This window comes from Styela clava, chromosome 15 (assembly GCF_964204865.1).
Source record: "Styela clava chromosome 15, kaStyClav1.hap1.2, whole genome shotgun sequence".
Classification (NCBI taxonomy): domain Eukaryota; kingdom Metazoa; phylum Chordata; class Ascidiacea; order Stolidobranchia; family Styelidae; genus Styela; species Styela clava.
Window position 1 is genome coordinate 5,925,469 of NC_135264.1, and position 25,579 is coordinate 5,951,047.

General features: G+C 32.3%; 1 long non-coding RNA gene across 3 annotated transcripts; it reads left to right on the forward strand.

Moving 5' to 3' along the window:
- The first annotated feature begins 1,052 nt into the window (after positions 1–1,052).
- LOC144411776 (uncharacterized) lies at positions 1,053–13,845 on the forward strand. Of its 3 annotated transcripts, none has more exons than XR_013468885.1 (6): positions 1,053–1,162; positions 1,978–2,039; positions 2,972–3,087; positions 5,035–5,074; positions 5,672–5,813; positions 7,689–8,468. It is a non-coding gene; the product is annotated as an uncharacterized LOC144411776 (long non-coding RNA). The 3 variants fall into 3 exon arrangements; XR_013468884.1 differs by lacking the exon at positions 1,053–1,162 and adding an exon at positions 13,529–13,845 and having other exon boundaries at positions 1,966–2,039; positions 7,689–7,798; XR_013468883.1 differs by lacking the exon at positions 1,053–1,162 and having other exon boundaries at positions 1,966–2,039; positions 7,689–8,467.
- The last annotated feature ends 11,734 nt before the right edge of the window (positions 13,846–25,579 follow it).

The following is a 25,579-nucleotide window of genomic DNA, read 5'->3' on the forward strand; positions in this document are numbered from 1 at the left end:
GTTAATAAAATTTAAGAAGCATCAAATACATCCGAGTTATAAAAATAGAGTAATTTCAAATCACTCATTAATATTAATCGGTAAGTAACACATTGTTTTTGTTACGTTCTTATTGTGGGGCTCCGTAAATAACAGTCTATCTCTTCACGAGCACCATAACACCAAATATGTGAATCAGTCGTTGTCGTCGGTATGCACTTGTATTGAGCAGTCAATTACCGTATTTACTTCACATAGAACCGTGATTAATGCTGTTGCTGATGTTATGTCTCTGCCGTTTGGTTTGGGCGGAGAAATTACCTTTACTGTAGGGGTAGGCATCGAAACAACGTCACATTGTGACTCCACCTTTAGGGACATCGCCGGCACGTTATTTTATGAAAACATTCTTGTCTGCAAAAGTCAATGAGCTAAGATTTGTACGTCAATTTAGAGAATGCATTGATATAACGCTAAACACGCCGTTTTTCTTTCATTGAGTGGAAGGAAGGTTACATTTTTGATGACATCCAGGTGCGCGTTTACTCGACAAATATGAAACGACAAATATAATGGAAATGCTGGATTCTTTGTACTAAGCTCCCGTCACTGATGTAAAAATGTGAGCTCTGAGATGAACGGTTCCATTACATTTGAACCCGTGTACATTTGAACCTACGACAATTGCACCTGCGTACTATTGCACTTAAGGATTTTTTTTTGTTTTACGGTTATCTGAACCCATACTAACTCTAACCCATGGGTTTTAGCACCCGCATATAGATTGAACCCGCGGATATACACATGGGTTCAAATGTACATGGTTCAAATGTACGTGGGTTGAAATGTACGGTCACCGAGATAAACACCCCCGAAAATACCTTATTATGCGATCAGAAAATGTATGAAGCAAATCCCAACCGTCATCTTCATTCTGCATTTTTGAGATCATGCGTTAGAAGCGTGATCGGCTAGTAACGGCAATCTGGAGTAATCAAAGTAATCAGTTAAAAATATTTGATTACAACAATCAGTTAGCTTTTTTCGTCAAATATTTGTGCGCGGGAAGCCACAAGCGACATCGCAGTCACAAATGTTTGTCGTAGGATAAGGTTTGATTTTGGTAGGATGTATGGATAAGCTGACTGTTGGGTTATGACAGCGAGTTCGAAACAATATTCAGGTGAGCTAAATGTTATTTATATTTATTGTTTTCATTGCTATTCTATTGCTTTCATTTTTCTATTGTATAAGTGGTAAATTAGAGGTTTTCGGGCCTACACGAATTGGAATTATTAACCTAATACAGAAGTCTTGATTGGTGGGTGATTCTCTTTTGCATCGAACTCACTAACATCGGGTTCAATCGTTTCCTCACAACTGGTCGAACTTTAAGGCTATATGGCAATACATAGACTTATCATATTAAGAAACTTAAACGTAATATACTAATCTACGTCACTACCTAAGCTGCATTCAACAGGACAAGATTTACATGAATGTATTGCATAACTTTCAAAACTTTCGCAAATGTAGCGCAAAATCAATGGTTTATTAGAGATTCGCGTAGCCTTTCCACTTTCATATTTTATTGTGTATAGGGTGCTCCCATAGTATTCGTACCAAGATGGCGCACAACCTGAACACAGTATGTGTACCTGGTTAGGGTTCAAGTTGTGCGTCATCTTGAATTTCCAGCACGATCTGCATTCCTAACTTAAACTACCGAGATGGCGCACAACCTGAACACAGTATGTGTACCTGGTTAGGGTTCAGGTTGTGCGCCATCTTGGTAGTTTAAGTTAGGAATGCAGATTGTGCTGTAAATTCAAATTTATAAATCGTTCCTACCCCCTAATTGATAATTACTAATATGTCATTTTAAAAGGCGGCGGGAGCTTCGTGCAGAAAACCCGATAGATTCAGCCCCGCTGTTCATTGAATATGCTAGCTACAGTTCTGCGACAGTTTATTTATCAATATTTCAACTTTTTTCAGATGCAAAACTATTAAAGGTTGAAGATTCAAAGACACAAAGTAACGAACGAGGAATAATACAAGTAAATATCATTTAAACATTTTATTTGAATTTTTTGCCTATTTTATTCCTGTACACCACTGTTTTCGTTTAGAATGCTAAACAATTAGATGCGAGCGCACCGCGTCTCGGGTCTTGCGATCAAAGTCGGCATAGTCATGCCACATATTTGATCGTGTGTTTTATATTTTCACAAAGTTAAATAATTGTCTTCCGAATCAAAATTCCAAAAAAGTAAGACCCACGTTCACGTTTAAAATGATAAATAGTTCGATGCGAGCCAACATTGTTATGCCGCTTATTTTATCCTGTGCATTCTATCGAAATTTAATATTTAGATTTTGCACAAGTTTTAATAATTGTGTTTTGAAGCAGAAGTCCGAAATAGTACTATAAATACAGTACCTTGTATCAAATTGGTGTACTCTTTGCGACCCCTGAAATTCGTTGCTCGCTTCTCTGCTGGATAGCGATCCCCAGTTTGCGATCCCCACCGTGAACAATGTGATAATTCTACAAGTTACTGATCAGAGGTAATTAGTCATATACTCCATGAAACAGTAATAAAAGTTCATTGGGTATTTTACTGTTATTGTAATATTTGCAACTCGTGCAGTTTAAAAACTACACCTGATATGTTATAAAATATTAAGCTGAATTTATAAAATTGAATGATTACAAATACCTGTAACTGTAGAGTCGATGAAAAGCAATTTCTATGGTAATCTATAATATTTGAAATTTAATGGCAATCCTGAATAAATTTTATTCGTCTAAATTTACCCGTTACGTATTTTATTGAAACCAACGTATATTTTTTGCTTTGCAGTGTCTCTGTCAAATAGCATTTGTGTGAATTAACTACCTAATGACATAGTTTGCTCAACGAAATTTAGTTTGAATCAAATTTAGAATTGGCTTGCACAAAATCATGACATATATATTGATTTTCAGCTTAAAACACTGCTTGAAAGTTGACAGGACAATTTATCATTGTACCAAAAGAAATTCGTCAAGAGCCAGCTTTTCATCACTGAGTGAGATGGAGGCCTATCAAGTCTGAAAAGCAAGTATGTAACCAAATCATTTGAAATCTTTTCATTTTAGATGTCTATAGTATAAATAAATGATATATTGTATTTTTTTCGGGAAATCTACAAACAAATATTATGTTCAATATATTGAGTATGAGCTCAGTTTTTGGTTTGTGTGTCAAATGAAATTTTCTAAAAATTACAATCTCAAAATTTCATAATAACATGATACGCACAACTACCGTTTTATTCTGGCTATTGAGTCGGCCGAGTGAATAAGGCTAGGGCCATGTTTTAGAAATAAAAATTAAGCTTGTTTTCGTTCCCGCCTAATAGTCGAGATACAGGAATGCATTAAATTGGTCTTATTTTTGTCAGTTGGGCCACCAATGCGCGCTCATAATTGTTTATGGCAAAATCTGTTAAACCAAACCATGCTCATTACGTAGAATCGCGGAATTAAATATTCTGTCCTAACAATTAACTGTAGCAATATCCGGTGAATAATAACATAGTCAATACAGCGCAGGGGCTAACTGCTGTGTTGTCCCATCTGCTGTCGTTTCGTTTAATCGTCCAAACCAAAAGGCCAATTACTATCTTGAAAAGTCAGTCTATTTAAAGGTTATTAGGCCAGCATAAATAAAACTATGCCTCGTTAAATGCAATTCGGTTAAAACACAACCCCAACTTAATAACCATGCGAATATTAAAACTTATTGTTTAACTTGTTGTTTATCATAGGATGCCTATATATACTAGTATGTCTGACATTTTTGAAATCGTAGTCCTGATCTTTTTCATTAATCTGATGAATACAAATGGTAGTTGACACTAACTAACATACTATATAAAGTAATCAGGCTAATTTTTTAAAGGTAACTGTGGTACATTGTGACCTGTACGCTCGGGTAGTTCACAGTTGATATTCATGCCAATGATGTTCCCAACTAGTTCAAACTGGAATCGTCCCAAATTTCCAATAATGATATTATCAGAGTGAGTCATACTATGTGAATTAAGATAGCCGTTAATCTTACACCTTAAAGAACTCGCGTTTCAACTAAATTTTCCAAAAACGATACTGTATATTCAACCAAGTGTAAACACCTTTTTGGTTCTTATCCCCTTGGTAAAAGTCTTATGTTATCATACCAACCATGTTCATGTCTATTTAAAAATAGAGAAATAGAAATGCGTGTCCTATTTTCCCCATTGTTAGTGCGGGTCACGTCATGTTATGCCTAATCATGTATATTGAAAAGAGCTTAATTAATATAAACTCTCCTATATAATTTCTACTGAATGGTCTCTTTCATATACGTCACTCCCCGTCAATATAAGATATAGTAGTTTCAAAATTCTAGAATTCTTACTTTTTTAATTAGATATTAGGAACTTTGGTGTTGCTGCTCGATAACCAGTTTGGTTCCCCGCTACGTCCCTTCCCCAGTAAAACGGTGTAAATTTTCTTCGTGTCGTATTTTATGGTTGTGATACTTATTACTGGTTGGAAAAAAAAACTTGTCTTGACTTGATTAATCGTGTATCTTACCCCCTTTTGGTACTAGTTAACCATGACATTCGTGTTCACATGTGTTTCGAACTAAAATCGCATTAAGTTTCCAATAACGATATTATATGAGTGAGTAGAATCAAGTGCACCAATATGCATCAATATAACCGGTTATCGTACACCCTTTAGTACTGGTTAACAATGGGATTTGTGTCGAAGACTAAAATTTCGAAGGTTACTATATACATGAGATCCCACAAATTGTAAATCTACTATAGTCAGCTTATATCTATATTGCTAGTAGCCTTATGTTCATGAGCGTTTGAATCTGGGAATATATTCCTTATTTTGCTATCGTTTCTTCCCTAGTCATGATCTGTCATGTTCTTATATTTATATATATAATGTCTAAAATGTCTTTGGCATGTATAGATGGCATCAATTTATTTATAGATGTATATTTTCAGGTCTCTGGGATGGGAAGGAAAGACTATAGAGAACTTGAAGGTAAAATATAACACACTAATAAATAATTTACTAGTTAAGATTCAGATAATGAGATACAACATAGCACACTGACAGATCATTCCGAATAAGTAATATTTATAATATTGAAAATCTGCAAATAATATAGAATGAACGTAAATGAATATCAGTACAAGTTGTCGTCCTTGTATCTTTAGGATAAGCATAGCTTTTCACAAGAGCGTGGACAATTTTTTTGAGGGGCGTAAAGGTAATTAGAAACAGAAATATTTGTTAAATTTTATCTTTTCCGCCTTATTTTTTATATTTACATTTCTTAATAGCCGTATTTTCAACGTGCTTTTGAATGAATATAAATATGATTTATATTATGTGTTGCAATATTATAAACTGACAGATCATTCCAAAGTAATGTTAGTAAATAAGGGGGAATTCTGAATAATTTGTCAATGAACTGAAAATTAATATTTTTATTTTATGTATCCAAAGTATAAGCATAGCTTCTCTGTGCTCCTGTCAAATTACATTTTCCGTAACTTATAAATCTAAAAATTAATAATGACTTAGTTCGAACAACTATATTTATTCAAATCAATATTATACAAAATTTACTTGCAGTTCATTATCTCGCATAAAGTTCAGCTTTCTGAAACTTGAAAGCGGAAAAGACAGTTTATCATTATACATCAAAAGACATGCGGAGTTATTTGTCCGATTATGCATCACTGAGAGAGGTGAATGCATCGAGTCTAAAGAGCAGGTATGTTTTTAAAATCTTCTGAATCTTTCTAATTTACATTAATCACAAACAAGTTAGAATACTATATTATAAAAATCGGTGAAGAAATAAATGATATAGAGATGAATCCGCAACCCAATTTCTTGATTGCGGCATTATAAAATATTAAAATTAAAATATAAAACGGAAGATATCACCATAAGTTTTGTTTTAGCAATTTTGCAGCAGATTGAAAACGCTTTTTAGACATTGTAAATCACAAAATTTGGTGTTATGTTAGAATTTCTTCAAAATATATGCCATAATAGTAACTGAAATCGAAACACAGTAAATTATTCACGCGATGTACCTTTTGTCTATTTTGCAACTAACTACCTATGGAGCCGCATACGACGTTTTCTCGGTATGTGACGATATATAAAATAATTAATGCAAAATTTATCGATTGATTTTTTTTCGCAATAATTTAAATTACAATCGTTCGTATTTTGTCTATATCTTGGGATATTTCAAACGGTGAAACCTTAAAAATAATCAGAGTGACAGGCCTGCGGCGGGGCGGATTCAGTGTTGTTCCACTTGGTTTCATTGTTCTTCATTTCAAGTCCGCTGATTGACGCGGTAATTTTGAGTTGTAATGATTTTATATTGTCGTAAGACGTAAGTCGTCGCAACTGCAGGTTTCATTGAACACAATTAAGCCAATAAATACCGCATTTTAAATATTGCCGCATCAAGGGATGCAGCCAGGATTTTTCAATGGAGGTTACGTTGTAGCCCGTCTCTCTTTGCCTGATGGTGTTGGTGAATATTTTACAAGTCGTATTTTAATCGTCGACTATTAATCCGTAGTCAGCGGGTACCCGCATTTGGAAATAAAACATTAAAAATTCGGGAAAATTAATTTCAGAGAGATGTCAGTAGTGTCATAATGGTTTATGTGTACAAAAATACGCTCGCATGTAGCGCCGATCAAATGCACGAAATATGAAACTATTACTTGGAATTTATTGTTATGAAGTTGAAGTTTTATTTCCATTCAATGATTATTTACTTGCGCCGTGATCACTGGCGGGCAAAATCGTATTTTTTAATCGAGTTAATCGAATATTTTTAACGGACACCGAATAATCAGTATTGTCATTTTGAACGACATCTATTGGGATGTCGGCCGCCGAAACCATCGCCGTGACAATACTTTTTTTTTTCGGATTTTACTTGAACAGTGTGGCATTTTTATTTCATAATTTTGTCGTAATCGAAGGCCTCAGTGAATTATTTGTCACCGCGATCTTTTTGGCGGCCGACAATCCAATTAATATTGTTAGACTATATTTAAAGCACTTTTTTATCCACTAGTAAATATTAATTATCACGGCTGATATCGTAGTTTTTATATTTCGGACATGATTGTGAGTTCACAATCACGTACAACAAGTGCATTCACAACACAAATTAATTTTATTATGATTTCTATCTTCTGTGTAGGATTTCTATCACAGTTAGTAAATTACGGTCCCAATTTTAGGCGAACAATACCATCATTATTGACCCCAGGGTGCGATATTTTTGAAGCGGATAGTTGGACATTTCTATGCGTTTAATTTTAGATCGAGTCGGTGTTACTTTTCGTGTTAAATAATAATTAAAGAACTCCGTAAATTGGTAATCACTACAATACTGTTGAATGTTCACGTAACTCAACATTGTTAAAACACTTTTTTAATTGATACTAACCCATGAATGAATCGGCAATAATGGCATTTCCACGTGGTTAAAATAATATTGTTTATGTATTTTTAATATAAGCTTATCTTTGCTTTACCTCTGTTAATAAGCATTTTTTGTGATTTGTAACTCCAAAACTTGATAATGAAACTATATATTTATTTTCAGTTTTCTAAGTCACTGCTTGAAAGAGTCATTGCATCAAACGGACATTGTTATTAGTCTGGTGCCTCACGGAGTGAGATGGAAGCCTATATAGTGTAAAGAGTAAAGAGCAAGTATGAAATCTTATAAATCTTTCAATTCATATTTTGTCCGGTATAAACTGATATATCATGTTAAATCCCGCTAGTCAGGAAGAACTGCAAATATTTGAATTATCCTCACAAGATGTCCATAATATTCCGCCCAATTTTATTTATATAATTTCGTAAAGTCATATATTGCAATGGTTTCCACCCGCTAGTTCACGAGAGGTGTGCAGTTTTTAGCTGATATGCAATAAATGTTCCTGCTTTGTTAGTTTCGTATGCACAATTCCCGGAAAAGCCGCGGGTTATGTTTCTTTTCGGCGTTCTCCCATCGTTTGACAAGTATCAAAGTATGCGGCAGTCCGCCAGCAATCGGGTTATATTACTGGTAATGGGGCAATTGCGGCTGCATTAATACAATTAGTCGGGCCTCATTTTATAGTATTTTTTGTATTCGTACTTTATGGGTTTATTTCGTTGCCATAGCGTTTTGTTAGTTTTTCAATAGTCTATTCAATAGTCTATAAGAGTAGTTTTTAACCAGGGTTCAATCGACTTTTTGTTTTTTTGTTGGAGTAACAGGGGTTCGATGAGCTTCCTTCAAATTAAAGCAAGTTTTCTATTATGGGAATTTCTATCCCAGCGTCTACTAATTATGCAAATTTAACTACAATTCATCCCAGATATTTAAACTTACACTTTCAACAACTTATAAATTAGCGTTGCTGTTTGTATAGCTTTGCGCAGTTGTAAGTTTTAGTGAACCCGTCATCTCCAAGGATGTCGCGAGATTTGGTGTTTGTGCTTATATGATAGTGGCTAATTAGCTATTGCTAATTACTAATGCCGTCTGTAGCAGTCACCGCGATCACGCGCTCGTTAAGAGCCGCCTTCTCAGCTTCTGTCGCGTAAAATATTCAATTCATGACAACCACGAGATTCTAAAATGTCCTTACGTATATATTAATTTTATTGTCCCCAACGCAACTCGCGGTCTCGACTTTCTACGTCAAAATAAAAACATTACTGCCGTGGACATAAAACAATGAGATAAGCTGCCTGATATATTTAATTTTGATACGTATTTTTGCAATCTTGTGACCTCGTTATCGCCGTTAGTAAAATCTCGATATCTGATATAAAATCACGTGTAGTACAATTTTACTTCATACAATGAAAATAGATATAAAGTATACCAGTAAATCAAAAATACTAATTCAGCGCCTCGAAATCCACGCCGAACAGTCGCCGCGATTGCGTCACTTGTTAAAAAAGCCGCCTTTTCTAACGAAAAATGATTTTTCTCTTGCGCAAGGTAACCAATCCATGACCGATAAGGGCATATTTAAAATGCCCTGCTTTATTAATTTAATTGTCTTCAATTTAACCTGCGGTTGCGCCGACAAAACAAGAGCCACTCTAAAACATCACGGAATTCCGCATAAAATTGTGTGGTAAACTGCCCTATTATGTATTATTTTGATCCGTATTTTTTCTATTTTGCGAATTCGACAAATTTGAGATGTGCTTGTAACATTGACTCCGTTCAATCGCAATGCTGCCACTCCGATTATTTTTAAAGATAAAAGCTTTCGAAAAATCCGTAAATCTGCTGTAAATTCTCATGTAGTAAAATTTATTTCAGTGGAATAAAAATTGATGGATATACTTCAGATTAATTATCTTATATATCATCACTAGCAGGGGCAAAAACGCGTTTTCAACCTTGTTTAATGATAACACTAAAATTTTCGACGACAATTTTAAAGTAATGGTTTACCGCCTAAATAGCACACTGATGAAATCAATCGGCGATTTTAGCAGAAGGCAATTGCACGCTTTTTCAGTTTTCACAATTCCGTGCGAGTACAAAAATAAAATAATTATAATTGTTCCCCTGGCACAAATTTGTGATTTAGAGAGAATAAATACCAACGAGAAGGCGTTTACGGCGTAAATAACGCCGCCTCGATGAAAATATACGGCGATTTTAGCAGAAAGCAATTGCACGTGTTATCGGCGACTTTTTCTGTTTTCGAAAAAATTCCAAAGGGGGGGGGGGGGTTCGACCCCGAATGGCTGCGCCACTGCAGACAGGTACGAATAGATTTGTTTGAATATATATCTAATTCATATCTAATTTATCAAATTACATTTTCGGTCATTCATAAACCCGAAACTTGACATAGTTCATATCGTTCACATAATGTCATAGTTCGAAAAATTTTTGGTACATTCAAATTTCAACCCCCAAGCCGAAATTAGATCGAAATAATTAATATTTTTCTGAAATCAATCAATTTTTGTAAAATTTACCATCTTCGAATACCACATTGTGCCACCGCAAGTTTTTGTTGAATTAAGTTTTTGGACACGTCAGTGTACATAACGATCGTTTCAATATTTTGTTGTTGTTTATGTTAGTATTCTTCTCTTTCGTCATGATGAAATCGCTTTTCTTTACGAATACTGAACAATTGCTTTGAAATTTTCAGTGGTTAAAGATTGATTTTTTTGCCAGAAGGCTATTACTTTTACTTATTTCAATTATTTCTGTCTACCTCAAAGATTCGCGTTTTTTATGTGTCGGAATAAAAAATAGCGACACCTTGTGACGTGTCCAAATATTTGAGCACAGCTCTCTTGTTTATATTAGTCCTCGATTTAATGGAATATTCAAATATTTCCCCGCTAGATCGGAAAAGTTTTTTTGAAAAATGAGAGATTTGATTTGAAATTAATGCTTTCATTGAATTGAATTTAAATCCGTCGTTAACAAATTAGTGGTTGTCCGGCTTGGGTTAGGTTTCGGGTTAGGAGAAATTGAAAAATTTGAAATCTGCATTCATGGGTGTTTTTTGAAATAAATGCTTTCGTTGAATTGAATTTAAATCTGTTAACTTAAATGCCCAACCCAGATTTGTATATGGTAAATTTTTATTTAAATACAAAAAATTCTGATAAATAATAATTTATTTCTAAGTCATTGTCGTGTGAATGTCTCAGTCGTACGAAAATACATTTGTGAATGCTAAATGATGTGAATTGTATTTTACTTTGAGTTAAACAGTAAAGATGCAAAGTAAGAATGTTAAGCTAAATAGTGGGGTAATGAAAGAAAATGTTTTAACAAAAAAGCGCTCGTTGTTTCCACGAATTTAAGAAATAAATGAAATGGTCACTTCTAATTCTCCGATGAAGCGTAGTAAATTGGTAGATTCGAAAACACGCAACATGAGGACTTTTTATCAAATCTTCAGAATTTTCAGATTTTGTCGCAACGACACTGATCAGTTTGTTCTTCATTAGGGATTGCGAATACTTTAGAATAGTTATTTTTCCAACGCTGACACTGAATATTAATAGTTTCTAATATGTGTGTTGAAATGGTTTATTTTTGAACGAAAAATTAAAATGTTTTAAGCAAGCTGACAAGCTAGAAAAATTTTAGTTACACTGCACGCATGCCAGGTCATATTTAATAATTCCTCGCTCAATCGTATGTTTTTCTTTTTTAGCTGATCCTCTGCTAATAAGTGCTAATACAATACAATGCAGCAATAATCGCTAAAGTCGTTCAGGTTCATTCTTGAGCCGTTTTTACAGAGTTTCTAACATTTCAAATTTTTCATTTTGTCAAGGCTAGTTTTTTATTTCACATTTTGTTTTGTCCCTGTACAAAATATTTCATATAGTTTATAATTGTTATCAAATTGCTGTGTTTGATTATTGCTCGATCTGTTTATCCTCGGTTTGTGCGCTCGATATTCCAACGAGTGTTGTTCTGACTCCTTTTCAGAAGGTGCAGTCTGGTTGTCGGGTATTCAATGTAGTAAAAAAAAAAGATTTCTTGTGATTGGTTGCTAAATCTGTTCTAGGCTGCACTGTTGTATATTTTACGCTTACACTGGATATTCATATTTTCCAGCGCATAGAAAACAATCCCAAACAGGCTGGCAAGGCATAAAATATCCAATTTACATTGCACACATGCCGAGTCATATTATTTAAGCTTTTGCTTAATCGTTTGTTCTTCTATTTTAGGACATTTATAAACTCGTTTTTCCCTCTCAAATTGCTTCTAATTTTGAAGATGGAGAGTGTTAGAATATTTTAGGATAAAACACGTCCAATCAACTGTTAACTGAAGGCGCTTGTTGGATGTAATTGTGACAAAATTATACAAGTTTGAGCTTTTAAAAAAAATAAAAATGCGAATTCTACTGATGGCTTTCATGTAGGTACATATTAAAACTCTTATTTTTAGTGCGATTGCTTTAATTAAAATCATCTTTTAAAATATGTTAACGTAACTATAAATATTATAGAAAACGAATCTCCCAAATCAAATAAACCCTCTTTGGGTTTAGTATAAATTTATAGAACGCCGTTAACATTATAAAGAGGAAAATATGGGATACCTGTAAAGAAGAAAAATGTCCGTCCATTTTATATTTCTACGAACATTTTCTGCAGTTCTTTGCGTTTCATACTTTTTCATTTCTTTTTGTTGTCAAGACTTTATGATTTTTTTTTACAGTTTTTAGCTCTTGGTTTAAAAAAGACCATAATATTATAGTGTGAATTTTTACACGCATTTTCTACTTGAGTCTCTCGCTTATCGTTTGTTCTCCTTTTCCCCCCTAATAATAGGTCATATATAAACTTGTTTTGGTATCACGATGCCATGAAATAATAATGTCATTTGAACTTACGGGTTATGTTCTGATATTCGCGTTTTTTTACTGTAACTTGGTTCTAATTTGATTGCTCGATTCAAATTAGAAGGATTTTAAGTCGAATCACGTCCAAATATTAACTGAGGACAGCTAAACTAACCCAATATGATATGTTCATTTTGCAATATTATTTTTTGCCTTGAATAGTAATTTTTTAACAAATGTTCATATAACTATCGTGTATTATTTACTTGTTTTATTTTATCATTAATTGCGGTAAATTGACTTTTCATTTATTTCAATTTCGGTTTGGAATGATTAAAATGATCAATGTCGTTATACAGTCAGTGCTTTTCAAAACTAATTTAAAAAGCTTTCGGTAAAAGGTATCGGGTATCGGTAATATCGGCAATTCGTATCGATATCGGCTAAATGTAGACTGATATTTTCAAGATAATGAACTTTTATTCTATTCCAGAATGTTTTAAAAAGTAGGTTGAAATACTGACATGAAAATTATTTTTTGCTTGGAGTGATCGTGTTCGCGGTATTAGCCTCGTTAGGTAGGAACAATGTTGTTTCCCAACCGCGCGAATAGAAACGGGAATATGATTATGACACGATTTTAGCCATTTATCACCTCAACTAATTTGGCTATTTTTGCAGCGAATTTTTTATATTGACATTTTTAACATTGCACGGGAATTATGAAGAAATATATCGAATGGGAATTTTTCGATGTGCAAAAAACAAAATACGACGTTATAATGGCTTAAATTCTGTGCACGCAACTCAGTATGTATCAGTTAGATAAAATGAGTGAACATTTATTTATTTTAACTATATCTCTTCTCTGTATTTCTGTCTTGTGAATTAAATAACTTGATAATGTCTTAGGTCAACGAAATTTAGTTCCACCTAAAGTAAGATGGACTCGGTATGCACATAATATGGCATTAAATTGATATTTTTATGTATTTTTATTAAAAGATTACCTTTGCTTTACCTCTGTCGAACAGCATTTTTTTGGGATTTATGACTCCAAAACTTGATAATGAAACCATATATTTATTTTCAGTTTTCTAAAACACTGCTTGAAAAAGTCATTGCATCAAACGGAATCGACAGTGTTAATTAATAGTATGGTGCATCACAGAGTTAGATGAAAGCCTATTTAGTCTAGAGAGTAAAGAGCAAGTATGTAATCTTATAAATCTTTCAATTCATATTTTGTCAGGTATAAACTAATATATGATGTTAAATCCCGCTAGTCATGAAGAGCTGCAAATATGTGAATTATTCTCACAAGATGTCCAAAATATTTCGCCCATTTTTTTTTATAATTTCGTAGAGTCATGTAATGCAATGGTTTCCACCCTCTAGTTCACGGGCGAGTGTGCAGTTTTTAGCTGGTATGCGATAAATTTTGCTAATTGGTTAATTTCGTATACATAATTTCCGGAAAGACGCGGGTTATGTTCCCTTTTGGGCGTTCTTCCATCGTTTGACAAGTATCGGCGGATGCGCCAGTCGCCATCAATGGGGTTATAATACAGGCAATGAGGGCATTTGCAGCTGCATTAATACAATTGGTCGGGCCTCATTTCATAGTATTTATTGTATTCGTACTTCATGGGTTTATTTCGTTGCCATAGCGTTTTGTCAGTTTTTCAATAGTCTAGAACAGTAGTTTTTAATTAACCAGGGTTTAATCGAATTTTTGGTGTTTGTTGGTGTTGTTCCAGAGATTCGACGAGGTTCCTTTAAATTAAAACAGTTTTATATTATGGGACTTTTCTATCACATTATCTATTAATTATGCAAATTTAACTACAGTTCATCTCAGATATTCAAATTTAAACTTTCAACAACTAATAAATTAGCGTTGCTGTTTGTATACCGTTGCACAGTTGTAAGTTTTAGTGAACCCGTCATCTCCACGGATGTCGCGCGCTCTGGTGTTTCTGCTTATATGATAGTGCCCTTAGATGCTTTCTGATTATGACTTTGAAACATCTTGGGTTGTTATGGCAAGCCAAGGATTTTCAACCTGAATCTTTTAATTTTCTATAACCTTGCACGAAATTATGCTTCCCCTTTATAAAGTCGGGAATTGGGCTCTCAATTACAACCATTTGGTACAATGGGGCTTGGCGGGAGCTTTCAGGATAGCGCAGGAGTTCGACAAGCTTGGAATGGTTAGGATTTAGAATTTGGAAATTCTACGGAGTGTTGTTTTATTTGATGTTGCCTTTTTGCTACAGCAGACAGGTACAAATAGATTTGTTGAAATATGTATCCAATTCATATCTAATTTATCAAATTACATTTTCTGTCATTCATAAACTCAAAACTTGACATAGTTTATATAGTTCACATAATGCCATAGTTCGAAAAATTATTGGTACATTCAAATTTTAACCCCCAAGCCGAAATTAGATCAAAATAATTAAATATTTTTCTGAAATCAATCAATTTTTGTAAAATTTATCATTTTCGAATACCACATTGTCCCACCACAACTTTTTGTTGATTCAAGTTATTTATTCAATCCTCGATTTGATGGAATATTCAAATTTTTTCCCGCTGGGTCGGAAAAGTTCGAAATAATTCAATATTTTTGAAAAAACGTATAGTGCAATATACTAATTATTTAGATATATTACCACAGTTGTAAATGTTTCTTTGAAAAATGAGAGATTTGATTTGAAAAAAATGCCTTCATTGAATTGAACTTAAAACTTAAAGCTTTAAAATAACAAATTAGTAGTTGTCCAGCTTGGGTTAGGATTCGGGTTAGGAATAATTAAAAAAATTGAAATCTGCATTCGGTGGTGTTTTTTGAAATTAATGCTTTCGTTGAATTGAATTGAATTCTGTTGTTAACTTGAATGCCCGACCCAGATTTGTCTTTGGTAAATTTTTATTTAAATACAAAAAATTCTAATAAATAAAAATAATTTATTTCTATGTCATTGTCGCGTTAATGTCTTAGCCGTACAAAAATACATTTGTGAATGCTAAATGATGTTTATTGTAAGAGTAAAACAATAAAGATGCAAAGTAAGAATGTTAAGCTATATAGTGGTGAAATGAAAGAAAACGTATCAACAAAAAAGCGTTGGACGTTTCCACAAATTTAAGAAAGAAATGAAGTGGTCACTTCTAATTCTCTGATGAAGCGTAATAAATTGGTAGATTTGAAAGCACGCAAGATGGGGACTTTTAGGAGGTAAATTTCCAGAATTTTCTGATTTTGTCGCAGCGAACTTGATCAGTTTGTTTTTCATTAGGGATTGCGAGTACTTTTGCAGAGCATTGCTGTATTATATATTGATATTTTGCGAAAATCTTAATCTATGTAATGAAGAGAGGTAAATGAACTGCAAAATTCTTGTTTCTAACACCTCTTTTTACACAAAATTCTTCACACTATATCTCCGCCATAACGAAAACGCTTGATCAGATGTTTGAAAGCTGCACAGCAACAGATTCATAAAAAAACGCAAGTTACTTTTCGGATTTTGTCTCCCTTATATTCTTCATTAGACACGACTTAGTTTTGGTGGGAAAAAATGTAAATCAAACAGCAGGGTTGTACAAATTATAAAACAGGAAGACCAGAAAGAAATAACTGGGTGAAAAGTAATTACTTAGTATCTCACGAGCCAACATTGAGTTTCTCGTGGAATTTAATCGTATTTTCAACCCTAAATATTAACTTTTTAATATGCTTGTAGGAAGTAAAATGATATTTTCTGTTGTTTGCTGTCTAGTTCAGTTTTATTAGCTGAATTGTTATTTATCCGACGCTGACACTAAATATTCATAGTTTCTAATATGTGTATTGAAATGGTTTATTTTTGAACGAAAAGTTAACAAGTTAAGTTGTTTTAAGCAAGCTGACAAGCCAGAAAAATCTTAGTTACACTGCACGCATGCCAGGTCATATTTATTAATCCCTCCTCGCTTAATCGTATGTTTTTCTTTTTAGCTCATCCTCCGCTAATAGGTGGTCATTTTGTACACGAAAGTCGTTCGGGTTCATTCGCGGGCCGTTTTTCCGGAGTTCCTAACATTTCAAATTTTTCATTTTGTCAAGGCTAGTTTTTTCTTTTACATTTTGTTTTGTCTCTGTACAAAATATTTCATATAGTTTTTGATTGTGATTAAATTGATGTGTTTGATTATTGCTCGATCTGTTTATAATCGGTTTGTGCGCTTGATATTCCAACGGTTGTTGTTCCGACTCCTTTTCAGAGGGTGCACTCTGGCTGTCGGGTATCCAATGTATTTCTTGTGATTGGTTGCTAAATCTGTAGTAGCCTGCACTGTTGTATACTTGACGCTTACATAGAATATTCATATTTTCCAGCGCATAGAAAACAGTCCCAAACAGGCTGGCAAGGCAGAAAATATCCCATTTACATTGCACACATGCCGAGCCATATTATTTAGGCCTTTGCTTAATCGTTTGTTCTTCTATTTTAGCTGATCCTCTGCTAATAAGTGGGCATTTATAAATAATAAATAAAACACGTCCAGCTAACTGTTAACTGAAGGCGCGTGTTGGATGTAATTGTGACAAAATCATATCAGTCTGAGCTTTTAAAAAAATAAAAATGCGGATTCTACTGGCTTTCATGTAGGTACATCCTGAAACTCCTATTTGTAGTGCGATTGTTTTAAAATCAAATTCTAAAATAAGTTAACGTGACTATAAATATTAAAGAAAACAAATCTCCCAAATCAAATAAACCCTCTTTTAGTTTAGTACAAAATATAAAACGCCGTTAACAATATAAAGAGGAAAATATGGGATACCTGTAAAGAAGAAAAACGTCTGTCCATTACATACTTCTACGAACATTTGTTTCTGTAGTTCTTTGCGTTTCATACTTTTTCATTTTTCTTGTTGTCAAGACTTTATGATAGTTTTTGATTTTACAGTTTTTTGCTCTTGGTTTAAAAAAGAACATAATATTATAGTGTGAAATTAAAAAGTAGGTTGAAATACTGATATAAAAATTATTTTTTGCTTGGAGTGATCGTGTTCGCGGTATTAGCCTCGTTAGATAGGAGCAATGCTTTTTCCCAACCGCGCTAGTAGAAACGGGAATATGATTATGAACTGATTTTAGCCATTCATCAGCCCAACTAGCTCAACTAATTTGACTATCTTTGCAACCTATTTTTTATATTGACAATTTTAACATTACAAAAGTACAAAATACAATGTTGGCATGGCATAAATTTCTGCGCACACAACTCGATTTATCAGTTGGATAGATTGAGTGAACATTTATTTTTTTTAACACCTACAGTAGCCTAACCCGATGAGTTTTCTAACCGAACACCGATATAATTAACATCAGTGTACAATGTATTTAAATCGAAAAACGTAGCAGGATCCAAAACATTAATTTCTTTTTATCTGAAATATGGCTTTTTCAAATTTGAAAAATTGTGTGGCATGAATAATGCTTGCAAACTGTTACTTTAACTTGTTTGGACTGAACACCTAAGATAATAATTACATAGCATGTAAATGTCGGCAATTTCTGCTTTAAAATATTAATATCGTCGTTTTATCGTTGTTGTCGGATTGGTATCGGCGACAAAAGGTATCGGTACATCTCTTAGTTGGAATCTCTAGTATAATGTAATGGACGTTAATGTATTGTTTAAAATAGATATACACTTCATGCGTTATTGTATCAAATAATATGTTGTAAAACAATGTACTCTTTTACTGCAAACCTCGTATGATATCAAATACCATCTTTAAGCCATCTCAAGCATGTAATAGTATGTTACACATACTACTACTAAGATTTATTTACTCAGCAACAGACAAAGTTTAATTGTTTTCTTCTGTATATATATTTGACCCGGAGTTATTTCAAAAGTTATCGGGCGTTGTACTTTCGGTGGATGACCGCTCATAGACTTCTCTCTTTAAGGCAATTCATCTTCTGTTCGTGGGGAGAAAAGAGGCATGTTGACTTCAACAAAATCTTGTATCGATATTGTCTCCTCATATTCTTGTTTGTTTATAGTTATTTCGGATCATTGCAGGTCGGCTATTTAAAAGTTAATTCGCATTGGAAGTTTGTCGTTCAAGTAGTGTCAATTTAATTGCTGTAATAATCGGATTGTTTGCTTGTTTTATATTTTGGTTAAATGATAGGGTTTATTCAAATTGCATAAATTAATGTTGCTATTGTTTGCATCTTTTGGAATTATGTATGTTGTAGACATACTTGGGTTGGTCGTAAACTTTAGCAACCCAATACATTATGACCGAGTATGACAGATGTCGCAATATATTGGCTTATGTGAAAAGTAGGGTTAATTGTTTTGACTTCTACATTATGCGTTTCGACCTCTACAATAATCATTTTTATCAGCACACTATTTCACGTTTTTTATCACATATTATTCGTTTCTCGTACTTTGGTTCATGTAGACTGGATATTTCATTGCCAGTAACAGACTTCAATCATATTCAAAGATGTGTAGTAGTTAATATCGAGAAAACTGGCAGGTTATAAGTCTTAAGGGAGTTGATGTCGCGCAGCGTCACCGCCCAACACGTTATAGGCGTCTTGTAGAGCCTCATCATACGTAATAAGTTGCTCATAGTTTACTTCCTCTACTATAAAAGTGCATAAGAAATAAATGTATATATATTTTTACAGGATTCTTCAATTATGGAACTTGACAAATCTTTCTGTTTTTCAAAAGAAAATACAACTCAATTATTTGAATAAGAAGAAGAGTTTTATTAAACATAACTGAGATGTGCTAGCCAACAAATGCATCGAGTCCACACACAAGACTTTGATATAGAAAAATAGACTGATGTTTGAGACTGTATTTCATTGCCATACGTACTTTAAGCTCGTATGTATGTGCACTGATTACTAATATTAGATCGCAAACAAATGCATTGGGCAGCAGATACACATGTCTTTTATATCAAATAAGACTGTTTTTTAAAACTATACCAAAATGTCATACACACTGTAAAAGAATTATATGCGGAAGTTTGACATGGGTCGACCCGTGAGGAACTAAATATTTATGTAATCTGAATATTTGCAAACGGATTTTTGATTGTATATTTATTAATGAATTAAATCATAGCTCAGAAAAATTAATACAATTGTTATTTGTATTCTAACACCCTGCAATGCAATCCTGTGTTTGATGTCCTGTTATGATAAGTTTGATATGATTCTTTCATTGTACGTTATTTTTATTTTTTTATTACTGTTATTGTATATTACTGATTTATTATTTATATTGTCGTTTCTTACTGATATTGTATATTTTTTAATAAGTTTTTTTTGTAATATGCTGTTTCTATATTTAGCTATCTCTCTTATTTGTCATATTCATTATTTTATATTGTATTTTTGGAGATATTTTCAACAGGTAAACAAGATATCGTGACAACGACAAAGGAAGAAAAGTATTAACAGGGCTTGCCATCTATAGTGTTAATTTTGATTTTTGTTGGTATAATATTTTTCTGAAGATAATAATACTGATACAATATTGCACGAAGTATGATGTTTATTGCTGATATTGAATATTTATTAATAAAGCTTTTTTAGTAATATGCTGTATCCATATTTTCCTATCTGTGTTTGTCATAATCAGTTCTTTCTCTTCTACTTTTAAGATATTTTCAACAGGAACCAGGATATCGTGACACCGACAAATGAAGAAAAGTATTAACAGGGTTGCCATGGCTTTTTTGTTTTTAATATTTTATTTGGTATAGATAGATTTAGACCCATTCCCGCCATTAGGAATAATAGGGTTTTTATTAGGCTTAGATACTTTTAATGTTATTCTAGCTTCTCAGGCACAGAACTATGAAGGGACTGAGAAAATTAGACAAAGACGGATGCAAGGAAAATCTACAAATTACATGTAAATATTTTTACAAATTTTATTAGGCTTAGATATTGTTATTAATATCTTAGCTTCTCAGGCTCAAAATTATGAAGGCACTGGAGAAATTGAAAAAAGACGGAATCAGAGACAAATCTGAAATTCCGGTAAGTATGTTGCAAGTGTTTCATTAGTCAGGCTTACTCCTATCTAGTGTTCATTTTGATTTTATTTCGATATAATACTTTTTTGATTATATTACGATATAATACTTTTTTGATTATATTAATACTGATACAGTAATGCACGAAGTACTATGTTCATTGCTGATATTGAATATTTGATATTATTTAATAAAGCTTTTTTCGTAATATGCTGTATCCATATTTTCCTATCTGTGTTTGTCATAATCAATAATTTCTCTTCTATTTTTAAGATATTTTCAACAGGAACCAGGATATCGTCACACCGACAAAAGAAGAAAAGTATTAACAGGGTTGCCATGGCTTTTTTGTTTTTAATATTTTATTTGGTATAGATAGATTTAGACCCATTCCCGCCATTAGGAATAATAGGGTTTTTATTAGGCTTAGATATTTTTAATGGTATTCTAGATTCTCAGGCAAAGAATTATGAAGGCAATAGGGAAACTAGGAAAAGACTGATACAAGGAAACAATGAAGAAAATAGGAAAAGACTGATACAAGGAAAATCTACAAATTGAATGTAAATATTCTTACAAATTTTATTAGGCTTAGATATTGTTAATGTTATCTAAGCTTCACAGGCACAAAATTTTAAAGACATTGAAGAAATTAAAAGAAGACGAAATCAGAGACAAATCTGAAATTCCGGTAAGTATGTTGCAAGTGTTTCATTAGTCAGGCTTACTCCTTCTATCTAGTGTTCATTTTGATTTTAGTTCGATATAATACTTTTTTGATTATATTAATACTGATACAGTAATGCACGAAGTACTATGTTCAATGCTGATATTTAATATTATTTAATAAAGCTTAATATGCTGTATCCATATTTTCCTATCTGTGTTTGTCATAATCATTAATTTCTCTTCTATTTTTAAGATATTTTCAACAGGAACCAGGATATCGCCGCATCGTCAAAAGAAGAAAAGTATTAACAGGGTTGCCATGACTTTTTTGTTTTTAATATTTTATTTGGTATAGATAGATTTAGACCCATTCCCGCCATTAGGAATAATAGGGTTTTTATTAGGCTTAGATATTTTTAATGGTATTTTAGATTCTCAGGCAAAGAATTATGAAGGCAATAGGGAAATTAGGGAAAGACTGATACAAGGAAACAACGAAGAAAATAGGAAAAGACTGATACAAAGAAAATTTACAAATTGAATGTAAATATTCTTACAAATTTTATTAGGCTTAGATATTGTTAATGTTATCTAAGCTTCACAGGCACAAAATTTTGAAGACACTGAAGAAATTAAAAGAAGACGAAATCAGAGACAAATCTGAAATTCCAGTAAGTATATTACAAGTGTTTATTTAGTCAGTCTTACTCGTTCATTTCAATTTTAGTTTGATATAATATTTTTTTGATTATATTAATACTGATACAGTAATGCAAGAAGCACTATGTTTATTGCTGATATTGAATATTTAATATTATTTAATAAAGCTTTTTTCGTAATATGCTGTATCCATATTTTCCTATCTGTTTTTGTCATAATCATTAATTTCTCTTCTACTTTTAAGATATTTTCAACAGGAACCAGGATATCGTGACACCGACAAATGAAGAAAAGTATTAACAGGGTTGCCATGGCTTTTTTGTTTTTAATATTTTATTTGGTATAGATAGATTTAGACCCATTCCCCTCATTAGGAATAATAGGGTTTTTATTAGGCTTAGATACTTTTAATGTTATTCCAGCTTCTCAGGCACAGAACTATGAAGAGACTGAGAAAATTAGAAAAAAACGGATGCAAGGAAAATCTACAAATTACATGTAAATATTTTTACACATTTTATTAGGCTTAGATATTGTTATTAATATCTTAGCTTCTCAGGCTCAAAATTTTGAAGGCACTGGAGAAATTGAAAAAAAACGGAATCAGAGACAAATCTGAAATTCCGGTAAGTATGTTGCAAGTGTTTCATTAGTCAGGCTTACTCCTATCTAGTGTTCCTTTTAATTTTAGTTCGATATAATACTTTTTTGATTATATTAATACTGATACAGTAATGCACGAAGTACTATGTTCATTGCTGATATTGAATATTTGATATATTTGATAGTGCTTTTCGTAATATGCTGTATCCATATTTTCATATCTGTGTTTGTCATAATCAATAATTTCTCTTCTATTTTTAAGATATTTTCAACAGGAACCAGGATATCGTCACACCGACAAAAGAAGAAAAGTATTAACAGGGTTGCCATGACTTTTTTGTTTTTAATATTTTATTTGGTATAGATAGATTTAGCCCCATCCCCGCCATTAGGAATAATAGGGTTTTTATTAGGCTTAGATATTTTTAATGGTATTCTAGATTCTGAGGCAAAGAATTATGAAGGCAATAGGGAAATTAGGAAAAGACTGATACAAGGAAACAACGAAGAAAATAGGAAAAGACTGATACAAGGAAAATTTACAAATTGAATGTAAATATTCTTACAAATTTTATTAGGCTTAGATATTGTTAATATTATCGAAGCTTCACAGGCACAAAATTTTGAAGACACTGAAGAAATTAAAAGAAGACGAAATCAGAGACAAATCTGAAATTCCGGTAAGTATATTACAAGTGTTTATTTAGTCAGTCTTACTCGTTCATTTCAATTTTAGTTTGATATAATATTTTTTTGATTATATTAATACTGATACAGTAATGCAAGAAGCACTATGTTTATTGCTGATATTGAATATTTAATATTATTTAATAAAGCTTTTTTCGTAATATGCTGTATCCATATTTTCCTATCTGTTTTTGTCATAATCATTAATTTCTCTTCTACTTTTAAGATATTTTCAACAGGAACCAGGATATCGTGACACCGACAAATGAAGAAAAGTATTAACAGGGTTGCCATGGCTTTTTTGTTTTTAATATTTTATTTGGTATAGATAGATTTAGACCCATTCCCCTCATTAGGAATAATAGGGTTTTTATTAGGCTTAGATACTTTTAATGTTATTCCAGCTTCTCAGGCACAGAACTATGAAGAGACTGAGAAAATTAGAAAAAGACGGATGCAAGGAAAATCTACAAATTACATGTAAATATTTTTACACATTTTATTAGGCTTAGATATTGTTATTAATATCTTAGCTTCTCAGGCTCAAAATTTTGAAGGCACTGGAGAAATTGAAAAAAACGGAATCAGAGACAAATCTGAAATTCCGGTAAGTATGTTGCAAGTGTTTCATTAGTCAGGCTTACTCCTATCTAGTGTTCCTTTTAATTTTAGTTCGATATAATACTTTTTTGATTATATTAATACTGATACAGTAATGCACGAAGTACTATGTTCATTGCTGATATTGAATATTTGATATATTTGATAGTGCTTTTCGTAATATGCTGTATCCATATTTTCATATCTGTGTTTGTCATAATCAATAATTTCTCTTCTATTTTTAAGATATTTTCAACAGGAACCAGGATATCGTCACACCGACAAAAGAAGAAAAGTATTAACAGGGTTGCCATGACTTTTTTGTTTTTAATATTTTATTTGGTATAGATAGATTTAGACCCATTCCCGCCATTAGGAATAATAGGGTTTTTATTAGGCTTAGATATTTTTAATGGTATTCTAGATTCTCAGGCAAAGAATTATGAAGGCAATAGGGAAATTAGGAAAAGACTGATACAAGGAAACAACGAAGAAAATAGGAAAAGACTGATACAAGGAAAATTTACAAATTGAATGTAAATATTCTTACAAATTTTATTAGGCTTAGATATTGTTAATATTATCGAAGCTTCACAGGCACAAAATTTTGAAGACACTGAAGAAATTAAAAGAAGACGAAATCAGAGACAAATCTGAAATTCCGGTAAGTATATTACAAGTGTTTATTTAGTCAGTCTTACTCGTTCATTTCAATTTTAGTTTGATATAATATTTTTTTGATTATATTAATACTGATACAGTAATGCAAGAAGCACTATGTTTATTGCTGATATTGAATATTTAATTTTATTTAATAAAGCTTATTTCGTAATATGCTGTATCCATATTTTCCTATCTGTTTTTGTCATAATCATTAATTTCTCTTCTACTTTTAAGATATTTTCAACAGGAACCAGGATATCGTGACACCGACAAATGAAGAAAAGTATTAACAGGGTTGCCATGGCTTTTTTGTTTTTAATATTTTATTTGGTATAGATAGATTTAGACCCATTCCCCTCATTAGGAATAATAGGGTTTTTATTAGGCTTAGATACTTTTAATGTTATTCCAGCTTCTCAGGCACAGAACTATGAAGAGACTGAGAAAATTAGAAAAAGACGGATGCAAGGAAAATCTACAAATTAACTGTAAATATTTTTACACATTTTATTAGGCTTAGATATTGTTATTAATATCTTAGCTTCTCAGGCTCAAAATTTTGAAGACACTGGAGAAATTGAAAAAAAAACGGAATCAGAGACAAATCTGAAATTCCGGTAAGTATGTTGCAAGTGTTTCATTAGTCAGGCTTACTCCTATCTAGTGTTCCTTTTAATTTTAGTTCGATATAATACTTTTTTGATTATATTAATACTGATACAGTAATGCACGAAGTACTATGTTCATTGCTGATATTGAATATTTGATATTATTTAATAAAGCTTTTTTCGTAATATGCTGTATCCATATTTTCATATCTGTGTTTGTCATAATCAATAATTTATCTTCTATTTTTAAGATATTTTCAACAGGAACCAGGATATCGTCACACCGACAAAAGAAGAAAAGTATTAACAGGGTTGCCATGGCTTTTTTGTTTTTAATATTTTATTTGGTATAGATAGATTTAGAACCATTCCCGCCATTAGGAATAATAGGGTTTTTATTAGGCTTAGATATTTTTAATGGTATTCTAGATTCTCAGGCAAAGAATTATGAAGGCAATAGGGAAACTAGGAAAAGACTGATACAAGGAAACAATGAAGAAAATAGGAAAAGACTGATACAAGGAAAATCTACAAATTGAATGTAAATATTCTTTCAAATTTTATTAGGCTT